This window comes from Gopherus flavomarginatus, chromosome 6 (genome assembly GCF_025201925.1).
Source record: "Gopherus flavomarginatus isolate rGopFla2 chromosome 6, rGopFla2.mat.asm, whole genome shotgun sequence".
NCBI lineage: Eukaryota > Metazoa > Chordata > Testudines > Testudinidae > Gopherus > Gopherus flavomarginatus.
In genome coordinates this window covers 42,880,579-42,892,664 of record NC_066622.1, presented here as the reverse complement: position 1 = coordinate 42,892,664, position 12,086 = coordinate 42,880,579, and the positions used below count along the sequence as shown (strand labels likewise).

The following is a 12,086-nucleotide window of genomic DNA, read 5'->3' as shown; positions in this document are numbered from 1 at the left end:
CGCCCTTCCTTAGCACCAGAGGCCCAGACTCAGCATATTCCAATGTTTCCTTTCCTAGCTGCAAAGTGCAACAAATGTACAGGGTCTGCTCCACAGAATAACTTACAACCAAACAGAACAAGAACCTTTCTAAAGAAAAAGGAACTGAGGTAGTAGTGGGTCTTCCTTGTACACGGTAGAGTAAATTATTCCAATGCGAAATGAATGCAAAGTAGGTATGCAACTTCCACAATCAGAACTGCAGGGTTTTACACCAGCTGCACAAGTCTAAATGACTACATGGAGTGTAGGGAAAGTTGAAAGGCAGGGAAAGTGAGCGTGCACAGGTGTGTGGTTTGTATTACTACTCCCCAACTGGTGAGCGAGCTTTTTTTGGATGGACTTTATATTTAGCAATGCAACTGGAAGAACTGTTACTACTTCAGTCATTTCTTAAAAATCACAACTTTATTGCTACTGTAACTCCATTGGCACCATCTGCCATTATAAACAAGGTATTGACAACCACTTATGCCAAAGTATACGAATGACATTTTAATTATATATTTCATTCAACCTTTCTGAAGCTTGAGTTCAGCAAAACCTTAAACTTTATCTCCTATGGCTCCTGGATTATCTAAAGAACATTGTCTTAAATAGTGAAGGATTTTACATTTATAGAAATCACATTCCTGAAATTGTATTAGGCCATTCTCCCCAAGCACCTGAATTAAAGCTTTTGCTAGGTCTACGGCAGTTCAGAATGAAAGTGCATCCTCAGCCCAGCAATGCCTTCCCTTTATACTCTCAGTAGATATATACAGAAATGTAAATGATAAAGGGAAGAAGAATAAGCTTTTGAGGTGTAGAATGAACCGGATTCCTTGAATATTCTGTGGTCATTACACCAACACCCTTAACAGAAGGGTCAATGTGTCTCATGATCCCTTGAATCATGATCTGGAAACAAACTGTTCAAATACTATCCGGAGTAGCGGCAGCATGATCTAGTGAACAGGATATTGGACTAGGAAATGGGAGAGAAGGTCTACTCCTCAACTCTGCTACTGGCCTTCTTTATGATCCTGGGAGAGTCACTTTATCTGTGTGCCACCATCTCCCTTCCTACCCATGTGACAGATGCGAAGAAATAACATGGAACTAATCACTGAATCTGACAGTTCCAAGATCAGTTCAAATACCATTGGGCTTTAGCTAATGTTCTATTTACAATGTACAAAAATAAGAGCAATAGCACAAAGACCCATACCAGATAATACTCACACATGAGGAGCTCTATATTTTCACACTGCAACATGCATTCTGGAACATACGGTCAATCTGTAGAAAAATATTATTAAAACGGGCCTCTTTTAATTGTGATTTATATGTTTTCTACACCAAAAGCCTACTTTCCTGAAAAGATACTTCAATACTAATCACCTGTTCTTAACTGCATATAATTATGTTATAAGTTAAGTAGTTGCACTACTTCTTTTGATGCAACATTCATCTGTATACATATCTCCTTGTGTCATTTTCATCAATCTCCATACCAAATTATAAATTTGGATGTGTACCTACCAGAAAATATCACTTAAAACACACAGTATAAAAATATATTAAATATTATGAACCTACCCTGTCTTCAGGACATACATTTTTCATGACAAGCGCAGCTCTATATTACTTTTTAGGTATTCCTACTGTACTTGAATTATCATTATCTTTCATTATTTGATCACCAAGTGTGCGTAACACTGTACAAATAGGACATTGTGTTCACAAAGGCACTTGCTGTCCAGTCAAGAAAAGCAAACACTAAATAGATGTAATTGTCTAATCAATGGTATTTAGGGGAATTTAAAAAAAAAAAAGAAAAAAAAAGAATGCAGTGTGCCTGGCAGCCGTGTATGAACCACCAGCAGGAATCTCTTTGGATCACACAGCCCTGTTCCCCACCCTGAAAGCCAATTTGTGCACTAATGGCAGTTGTTTCAGTGAAATTTAAATGTCAACGCAATGCACTGTGTAAGAAACTGATACAAAAAGTGGGCAGCATTTGATACAAAATTTAAAGACAATTTCTGTCCATTTATCTTGAAGATTATTAAAAGCCTTAATGTGACTTCCGTAATATTGCTAATTAGGTACAAAAATGAGGTAGCGCTTCATTAATGAATCCATTTATTCCATTAAGGTTATACAGCTCTGATATACCATGATTTTTCAGTTAAAAATGAATACTAAATAGTGCAACTGATTGCACCGAAGTAATTGAGCACTGACTGATGATGCAATTCAATATTATGAATTTTTCCGCCTTAATTTCACATTTTTGTAAACAACATATTTCCTGCTATCCTTGAGATTTAATTAGCCAATGAGATATTTACAATATTAAGGACTAATTCATCTGCATACATATGTCAGAAAGAAAAGAGAGTCTGGCAATTTAACTATGTGCATAGAAATAGGAATAATATTTAGCCTGCATCTGACTGGCTCAAAAGGCTAATACCCAACAGTTTCAGGCTTTCACATGTTATTTATATAAGGACAAATCTTGATCACTTTCATCACAATACATGATTTAATTGGGAGCAAGACAAGCAGGATCTCATCTACTAAGGGTAAAATACAGAAGAGAACACTAGAAAACAGAGTTTCAAATTTGGGAACCAGTTCTGCTCCTTTAGTCATCAGGAACAGGATTGGGTTCTACACATAACAGATTTCTGTATAATCCAATTGAAACATGTCAGCAACCTTAAATTCCTTCGAGTATGTAACTCATAATGAGTTATATAAATCAAGGTGACTTTTCATAAGATTCTTGCTAAAAACATTAAGCAAGGATTCAATTTTTAAAAAAATTATAATATATTTACAACTAAAAATAAGTCCAAGTTACAAATCCATGAAGTTAGCCAGAAGCAAAGGGGAAAATTGAGTCAATATGCTAAACATGCTTCTCATAGGAATATTACAAAATGTATTTTCCCATTGAATTCAATGGGAAAAGTTATGTAGGTTTCCAGGTCTGCGAGGTGACTTCATGTGTGAACATCACTTCATCTGTGTAACAGCACCTAGATATCTCAACTACATTCAGGTCTTCTTTGTGTTAGGTATTGTACATACATATAAGAAAATGTACGCTCTTTAGGATTTGCAGTATCTTAAAAAAAAAAAGACACAAACAGTTAAAAAAAAAGTCATAATATCCTTATTTTACACCCTCAGAATGCAACAATTGCTTCAACTTCATTCCTCTCAGTGCAATCTGACATCAGCACACAACATCATTATTCTATTTTCAGAAGAGAAAGAGGAAAACTAACCCTCCCCCAGGCTCAGCCTCAGGTCTTTGCAGCACATCTGCAAAATAATTTGAGCCTCTCTAAAGTCACGGAACCAAAGACATAGGCTTTATAAGCATCTGAGGCACCAGGGATCCACAGGGCGGTGGGGGGGGACTGAAAATAAGTTGCAGTTGTTAGGTGGGGGGAAAATAAATAAATAAATAAATAAAATCATGACCAGCACCTGGCTGAAATTTTAATCACTATTTTTGCAACAAAAATTTATAATTTACTTCATACAGGAAAGCTATGAACAGCACAGACGTTAAAGCCTGCAAAAATCAAGGGACTGAAGCAGGCAGCTTCAAAGGCCTACACTTCTTATCTCTCAGTCTTTCACAGTTTCTCACAATTTTCTCACAATTTTAACTTAAAAAGGAATGTATTCCAAGCCTGTAACTGAGCAACAGTTTATTGAACCACATTAATATTTTCCTGAAGGCAAGTGGCTGATTAATATTAATCTATTCTACTCTATCCTATCCCCATCTACACACCACAATATTTTCCCCTACATCAGAACCTATGAAGATTAGTGTTATTTAAAAAAGACTGAACAAAGAATTAAAGAGTTGCAAATCAAATGTTCTTTGGCCAGGGTATGGACCAGATAACCTAATTTTTAAAATTTTTGAAAATCTATGAAATAGATACAGCATTATAAAAAGACAAGAATAACTGACCAATGCTGATTCACAAAATTAAATTAGGGAACCTCTGATCTGGTCATCAATAGTGGTTAAACCCACAGTAATTATTTACAGTCAGAACCTGAACCATTTAACTGGGAGGCGAGACATGTTCAGCTGTTAAAAAGAGACCCTTCCAAAGCCTGTCCAGTAGGAAATCAAAGCAACGATTATTTTTAAGAAAATTACTCAGAATTTCAACTACAAACTGTATGCCACTTATTTTAGACAAAAAAGTGTTAAAAATAGCACATCTCTCCTGAACAACGTTAGGGTCTACCATCCTCATCTCATCAATGGGAAAATGGTTAGTAGCAAAGGTAAAATGCCAGATGTGAAGAAAAGCTTTTGTGGCACACTGTAGAAGGCAAGATTAGGGTAAAAAACATATTCCTACTCTTAAAGCATCTTATATCGAGGTACTCAGAACACTTTACATAAACACAAATTCACAATACTCCATGAGGTAGTTATAGTTCACTTTACGGACTAGTATGCTGAAAACACAGTGAAGTCACAAGTCATACAACAATAAAATGACAGTGCCTGGAATAGAATCCTAAAGTCTGACTCCTGTCTTATGCTTTTAGATGAAGTAACACCCAAAGATAATAAAACTCTACAAATATATAACAAAATGGAAAAGGTCTAGACATTCTGCAATCCAAGCTTGGTACTCCACAATGTATTTGTAATTAGCTAGAAGCCAGGAAAAAAGTTGTAAGAGAATATAGAGGGGAACAAAAAAAAACAAAAAAAAAAAAAAGAAAAAAAAGACAAACCTATTCAAAGGGACACAAAACATTAAAACGAAACTGTTGCGTTCATTTTAGTCAGAAGAACTTTGTACTCAAACAGAAGCAGCAGAGCACCAGGCTTCTACCACCTTCCAGCTAAGAACCGAAAACACCAACACCACCACAAGAAAAGACCCTGTGCACCCAAGTATCTTCAAAAACATATATTTTTAGGCCTGTAAAGGTCTCTCTCTCAAACCCATGACATTTTGCTGAAGTATTTTTATGGTATATGCTACTATAGACAAATCCTGCCCTCTTACAGAAAAAGCCCCAGAGGAAAGCAAAATTATTTAGTAAACCCTAAGAGTTCAAACTGGTGCAGCTGGAGACAGTGTCTGAAGGAGTTCTTTTCCTGAAGAGGGATTGGGATGAGGCCCATTGCCTTCAAACCCTCTGCTATTCCAATGAATCACTGGGAAGCATCAAGGATTTTAGAACAACTAAATGGAGGACCAAGAAATCCACACATTGCTCCCTAGACTTCTTCCTCACTGGCAGCACAGCAGGTGTACTCCCACTGCCTCTTACCCACACCATAAGACTACCATATCACCCTCATGGGATGGAGGATCAACAGCAAGGGCCAGGTACTTGTGATATTTAGGCCCCAGCTCAAAGCATTTAAGCATGTGCTGAACAGAAGCTGGATTTCAACAAAGGACTTAATTTCAAGCATCTGTTTAAGCATGGTGCTTAATAATGCTTTGCTTAATCAGGATGTAAACCGTGACAGGCTCAGCTTTAACTTTAACCTAACCTGTGTAGTAAGTGAAGGCCCTGATAAAGGCCCAGTATGAGGCCTAAGGCCTGAACTAAACTAATGGTCAAGACTTAGCTAAAAAGCAAAGTCAAGGTGTGAGCTGAAGGCCGGCTCAGTTCACAGATGTTGGCAAGGAAAGGGCTGATGTTGCATAAACAGATATTCACCTAGCATACCGAAGTATAAACACGGTACCAGAACACCTTATACTGGAACATTCCACAGATAAGAAAAAACAGGCCGACCCATCCCAATGACGGGGGCAAAAGGGTAAAATGATGGATAGAGTTGTTTTGTTCGAACCAACATGTACAAGGTGAAAGGTGGCACCTTACTATGTAGAAGGGTTGTACCTTGCTACGTAGAAGGGTTGTACCTCAATACATCAGGAGTGATGCGTAACTTGTTTGTACCTGTGTATAAGAATGCATCCTTGGGGCGATGTCTTTGTCCGGCCTAGGGGCAGTGGAAAGTCCTGCCACTAACTGAGCTGAGTCCATTGACCGTGGGTACATATTCGTAGTATGCTCGGTAGACTAAGTAATCTGCGGAGAACTACTACTGTATCCAATACGGCAATAAACCTGGCCGACGTGCCTTCGTACCTTACTAGACTCTGTGGTCATTGGGGGTTCTCTTCGGGTCTGCTGTGTCAGCTATCTGCGCAGAGCTGGGGCAGCACACAGAGGGAACACACGCACGCAGCCAAGTAATACCAACAAGGAGAGAGCAGAGCAGAGCACTACACCGCTAGCACCTCTGACAACACCTCTAACAACAACCTGGAATAACATTGTCATAACTTTCCTACTCAGATCTGAACCTTAGAGTTCAGAACATGAGAAGCTAGCATGAAACCTCCAAACTTAATTACCAGCTTGGATCTGATATCGCTGCCACCAGCCAGAAAATTCCAGTGTCTGGCTCACTCTGGTCTCCCCAAAACCTTCCCTGGGGGACCCCAAGACTCAGATGCCCTGAGTCTCACTACCAAGGGAAAGAACCCACTTCCCTTCCCACTCTTTACCTCCTCCCAGATTTCCCCACCCTGGGTACTCTAGGATATTCCCTGCTTCAAGTCCTTGAAACACAAGTACCGAGAGATCAAATCTCTCTCTCCTCTCACTCAGAGAGTATGCAAAATCAGGCTTAGTAAATCTAACACAAAGAGATTTTCCCCCTCCCTTCGTTTCTTAGCATTAACCAGTGAAAAAACTTAAACAGGTCTTAAAAAGAAAGCTTTATATAAAAAGAAAGAAGAAGACATAAAAATGGTCTCTGTAGCAAGGTGACAATATACAGGATCAATTGCTTAAAAGAAAAAATGAATAAACAGCCTTATTCAAAAAGAATACAATTTAAAACATTCCAGCAACTACACACATGTAAATACAAAAAAACAATATAAACCTATTGTCTTCCTATCCTTGTACTTACAACTTGGAAACAGAAGATTAGAAAGCCTGGAGATAGAGAGATCACTCTCAGAGCCGAGAGGGCCACCGAACCAAGACAAAGAACACACACCCAAAAACTTCCCTCCCTTGACATTTGAAGAATCTTGTTTTCTGATTGGTCCTCTGGTCAAGTGTTTGGTTCCCTTTGTTAACCCTTTACAGGTAAAAGAACCTTAACCCTTAGCTATCTGTTTATGACAAACATGCATGTCAGAGTGTATCCCTCTGCTCTGCCCCAAGCCTGGACAAGTCTTCCAAAGCACAATTAGCCAAAAATGTGTGCTTTTGCACAATTGAGAGTTAATGACATTTTCACATATCTTTCTCTAAAAGTAGAGTTGACAATTTGGACTCAGGGGCGGCCCTAGGCACCAGCAAAGCAAGCAGCTGCTTGGGGCAGCTCATTTGCAGGGGCCATAGCTGGCAGGGATCCAGCCTGGGAGCTAAGAACCACCAGGGGGCCCTGGGAGCTGTAGTTCCTTGGTTAGCTCCCTGCCTATAGAGCCAGCCCTGGAGCAGGGAAAGAACTACATTTCCCAGCATTCCCTTGGCCACTATCAACAGGAAAGGGAGGAGGAGGAGGAGGGAGTATGGTAGCTGAAACATCATGCTGCAGCTTGCTGTGAATGGAGAGCTCACTGCTAGAGTGGAGTGGCACTGTGAATGGGGAACAAGTGTGCCCAAGGAGTAGAAGGCTTTGGCCCAGATATTCCCTTCAGAAGACATCCCCATTCTGGATTAGGGATACTGGTGTGACCTCACCTTCCAGCCCCCAAAGAAGGAATAGGGTGGACTAAATGGATAGTGCCCCTCTCTATCTGAAGGCTAGCAAGGGAGGTATGTGGATCTCACTAGAATTTAAAATGAAAAGTAAGGGAGGGGAGGCTCTGGACCTGGGAAGCTTTAGATACAGTACCAGGCACTTAGGAGAATATCCACTTCTGAGCCATGGAAACAGAAATTGACTTTTCCTTTCCAGATTTAGCTAATATTCAGAAAGGCAATCTAGCACCTGCCTTCCAGATTTGAACCCCTCAAAATTCAGGAATGCTCAAGCTCAATTTGGGCAGCTGTTACTTCATTTCTCCCAAATCAAATATACAAATCCACTGTAACTTGCTGTAGAAAAAGTAGGATAGAATTGAACAAGAAATGTTTTTAGGACTGGAATTGCTATTTTCAACAGCCATTGCTTTTTTTTTTTTTTTTTTTTTGGTTTTATTTGTTTAAAAGGAAGACAGTGATATTGCATTGGCAAATTCCCCATAGAAACAAAATAATAATAAAGGCACCTCAACTTTTCCTCATTTACGGAGGACAGTCTTAGAATATGCATCCAGATATCCTCTAATCACACAAGCTGAAAATTGTTCCACTTTACCTCAGTTCTGTAACCATATGGGAACCAATCCTGTCTGTGTTCTGTGCACATCCAAAATCAGTGCTGAATGACCCGCCCTGGGAGCAAGTTACCAGTGACCCAGGGCTGGAGCAGAAGGAGGGTGCATGGGGGGGGGGAGGGGAGCCCAGGGCTGGGGTGGTAGGAGTTGCGGGGGGAGGGAGCAGAGCCCAGGGCTGGGGCGGCAGGGGGGTGTGGGTAGAGGGGGCGACCCCAGGGCTGGAGCAGCAGGGGGGTGAGGGTCAAGGGAGGCCCAGAGCTGGGGCGGCAGGGGGTGCAGGTTGGGTGGGGGGAGCCCAGGGCTGGGGCAGCAGGGAAGTGCGGGGGGGGAGCCCAGGGCTGGCGTGGGGGCAGCCAAATTTCTTTTTGCTTGGGGCGACAAAAATCTAGAGCCGGCCCTGTTTGGACTCTATAGCTTAGTTCTGAGCTTGTGTTTTTGTAGTTTTGAGTTAAGTTCATAACATTATCATACTTCTATCATACTGGATTTTACACAACTCCACAGTGCCTCAGACAGCTAACAATTAAAAATTCAATAAGAACACTGTATATGCACGAGCACATATTTTTCATCATTTGACTTTTTTGGTCTGTCCAAATTTAGCAAAATGAATGTCGATCATTAAAAACTTGCCACTTATGAAATCTGAAATGTCAGAGTTCAGTTCTTAGAAGTACAGCTAATTGTTTTTTTAAGCTTCATTAGTATGTATCTAATTCTAAAACCTCCAGTTTCCAACAAGAAAAAAGTCACATATTGATTAAGCAGTAAAGAATCCTGTGGCACCTTATGGACTAACAGACGTTTTGGAGCATGAGCTTTCATGGGTGAATACCCACTTCGTCAGATGCATCTAGTGGAAATTTCCAGGGGCAGGTATATATATGCGAGCAAGCTAGAGATAATGAGGTTAGTTCAATCAGGGAGGATGAGGCCTTGTTCTAGCAGTTGAGGTGTGAAAACCAAGGGAGGAGAAACTGGTTTTGTAGTTGGCAAGCCATTCACAGTCTTTGCTTAATCCTGAGCTGATGGTGTCAAATTGCAGATGAACTGAAGCTCAGCAGTTTCTCTTTGAAGTCTGGTCCTGAAGTTTTTTTGCTGCAGGATGGCCACCTTAAGGTCTGGCCAGGGAGGTTGAAGTGTTCTCCTACAGGTTTTTGTATATTGCCATTCCTAATATCTGATTTGTGTCCATTTATCCTGTCCTGTAGAGACTGTCCAGTTTGGCCGATGTACAAAGCAGAGGGGCATTGCTGGCATATGATGGCGTATATTATATTGGTGGACATGCAGGTGAATGAACCGGTGTTGGTGCAGCTGATCTGGTTAGGTCCTGTGATGGTGTCGCTGGTGTAGATATGTGGGCAGGGTTGGCATAGAGGTTTGTTGCATGGACTGGTTCCTGAGCTAGAGTTACTATGGTGTGGTGTGCGGTTACTGGTGAGAATATGTTTCATGTTGGCAGGTTGTCTGTGGGCGAGGACTGGCCTGCCACCCAAGGCCTGTGAAAGTGTGGGATCATTGTCCAGGATGGGTTGTAGATCCCTGATGATGCGTTGGAGGGGTTTTATCTGGGGACTGTATGTGATGGCCAGTGGAGTCCTGTCCAACTATACACACAGCCCAGAAGAAAAGTCTGTCCTATCTCGGGGACTCTCTTTCTGCCCTGCCACCCCCACCAACATGATACAGTTCTGTGGCTATCTGGAAGCCTACTTTCGCCGTCTCCAACTCAAAGAATACTTTCAGGACAACGCTGAACAGCGCACTGATACACAGGTACCCTCCCACCAACAGCACAAGAAGAAGAACTCCACATGGACTCCTCCTTAGGATCGAAATGACAGTCTGGACCTATACATTGAATGCTTCCGCCCGACGTGCAAAGGCAGAAATTGTGGAAAAACTATATCGCTTGCCTCATAACCTAAGTCGTGCAGAACGCAATGCCATCCACAGCCTCAGAAACCACCCTGACATTATCATCAAAGAGGCTGATAAAGGAGGTGCTGTTGTCATAATGAACAGGTCTGACTACCAAAAGGAGGCCGCCAGACAATTCTCCAATACCAAATTCTACAGGCCACTTCCCTCAGATCCCACTGACGAATACACTAAGAAACTGCACCATCTACTCAGGACACTCCCTACACTAACACCGGAACAAATCAACATACCCTTAGAGCCTCGACCAGGGTTATTCTATCTACTACCCAAGATCCACAAACCCGGAAACCCTGGACGCCCCATCATCTCAGGCATTGGCACTCTCACTGAAGGACTGTCTGGATATGTGGACTCTCTACTCAGACCCTGTGCCACCAGCACTCCCAGCTATCTCTGTGACACCACTGATTTCCTGAGGAAACTACAATGCATTGGTGACCTTCCAGAAAACACCATCCTAGCCACCATGGATGTAGAGGCTCTCTACACAAACATCCCACACACAGATGGAATACAAACTGTCAGGAACAGTATCCCTGATGATGCCACAGCACAACTGGCTGCTGAGCTCTGTACCTTCATCCTCACACACAACTATTTCAAATTTGATGACAATATATATCTCCAGATCAGTGGCACCACTATGGGCACCCACGTGACCCCACAATATGCCAATATTTTTATGGCCGACCTGGAACAACACTTCCTTAGCTCTCATCCACTCACGCCCTTTCTCTACCTACACTACATTGATGACACCTTCATCATCTGGACCCATGGGAAGGAGACTCTGGAAAAATTCCACCACGATTTCAACAGCTTCCAACCCACCATCAACCTCAAGCCTGGACCAATCTACACAGGAGGTCCACTTCCTAGACACCACGGTGCAAATAAGTGATGGTCACATTAACACCACCCTATACCGAAAACCTACCGACCGCTATGCCTACCTTCATGCCTCCAGCTTCCATCCCGGGCACATCACACGATCCATTGTCTACAGCCAAGCACTGAGGTACAACCGCATCTGCTCTAACCCCTCAGACAGAGACCAACACCTACAAAATCTCCACCAAGCATTCTCAAAACTACAATACCCGCACAAGGAAATAAGGAAACAGATCAACAGAGCCAGATGTGTACCCAGAAGCCTCCTACTGCAAGACAAACCCAAGAAAGAAACCAACAGGACTCCACTGGACATCACATACGGTCCCCAGATAAAACCCCTCCAACGCATCATCAGGGATCTACAACCCATCCTGGACAATGATCCCACACTTTCACAGGCCTTGGGTGGCAGGCCAGTCCTCGCCCACAGGCAACCTGCCAACCTGAAACATATTCTCACCAGTAACTGCACACCGCACCATAGTAACTCTAGCTCAGGAACCAATCCATGCAACAAACCTCGATGCCAATTCTGCCCACATATCTACACCAGCGACACCATCACAGGACCTAACCAGATCAGCTGCACCAACACCGGTTCATTCACCTGCATGTCCACCAATATAATATACGCCATCATATGCCAGCAATGCCCCTCTGCTACGTACATCGGCCAAACTGGACAGTCTCTACGGGAAAGGATAAATGGACACATCAGGTATTAGGAATGGCAATATACAAAAACCTGTAGGAGAACACTTCAACCTCCCTGGCCAGACCTTAAGGTGGCCATCC

The 12,086-nt window shown here is 42.1% G+C and overlaps 1 protein-coding gene across 2 annotated transcripts in view; it reads left to right on the top strand.

Annotated features, from left to right (window-relative positions):
- The window catches only part of LOC127053333 (zinc finger and SCAN domain-containing protein 12-like), a 377,840-nt gene that overhangs the window by 362,732 nt on the left and 3,022 nt on the right, over positions 1 to 12,086 (top strand). The gene's annotated exons all lie outside the window — the stretch shown is intronic.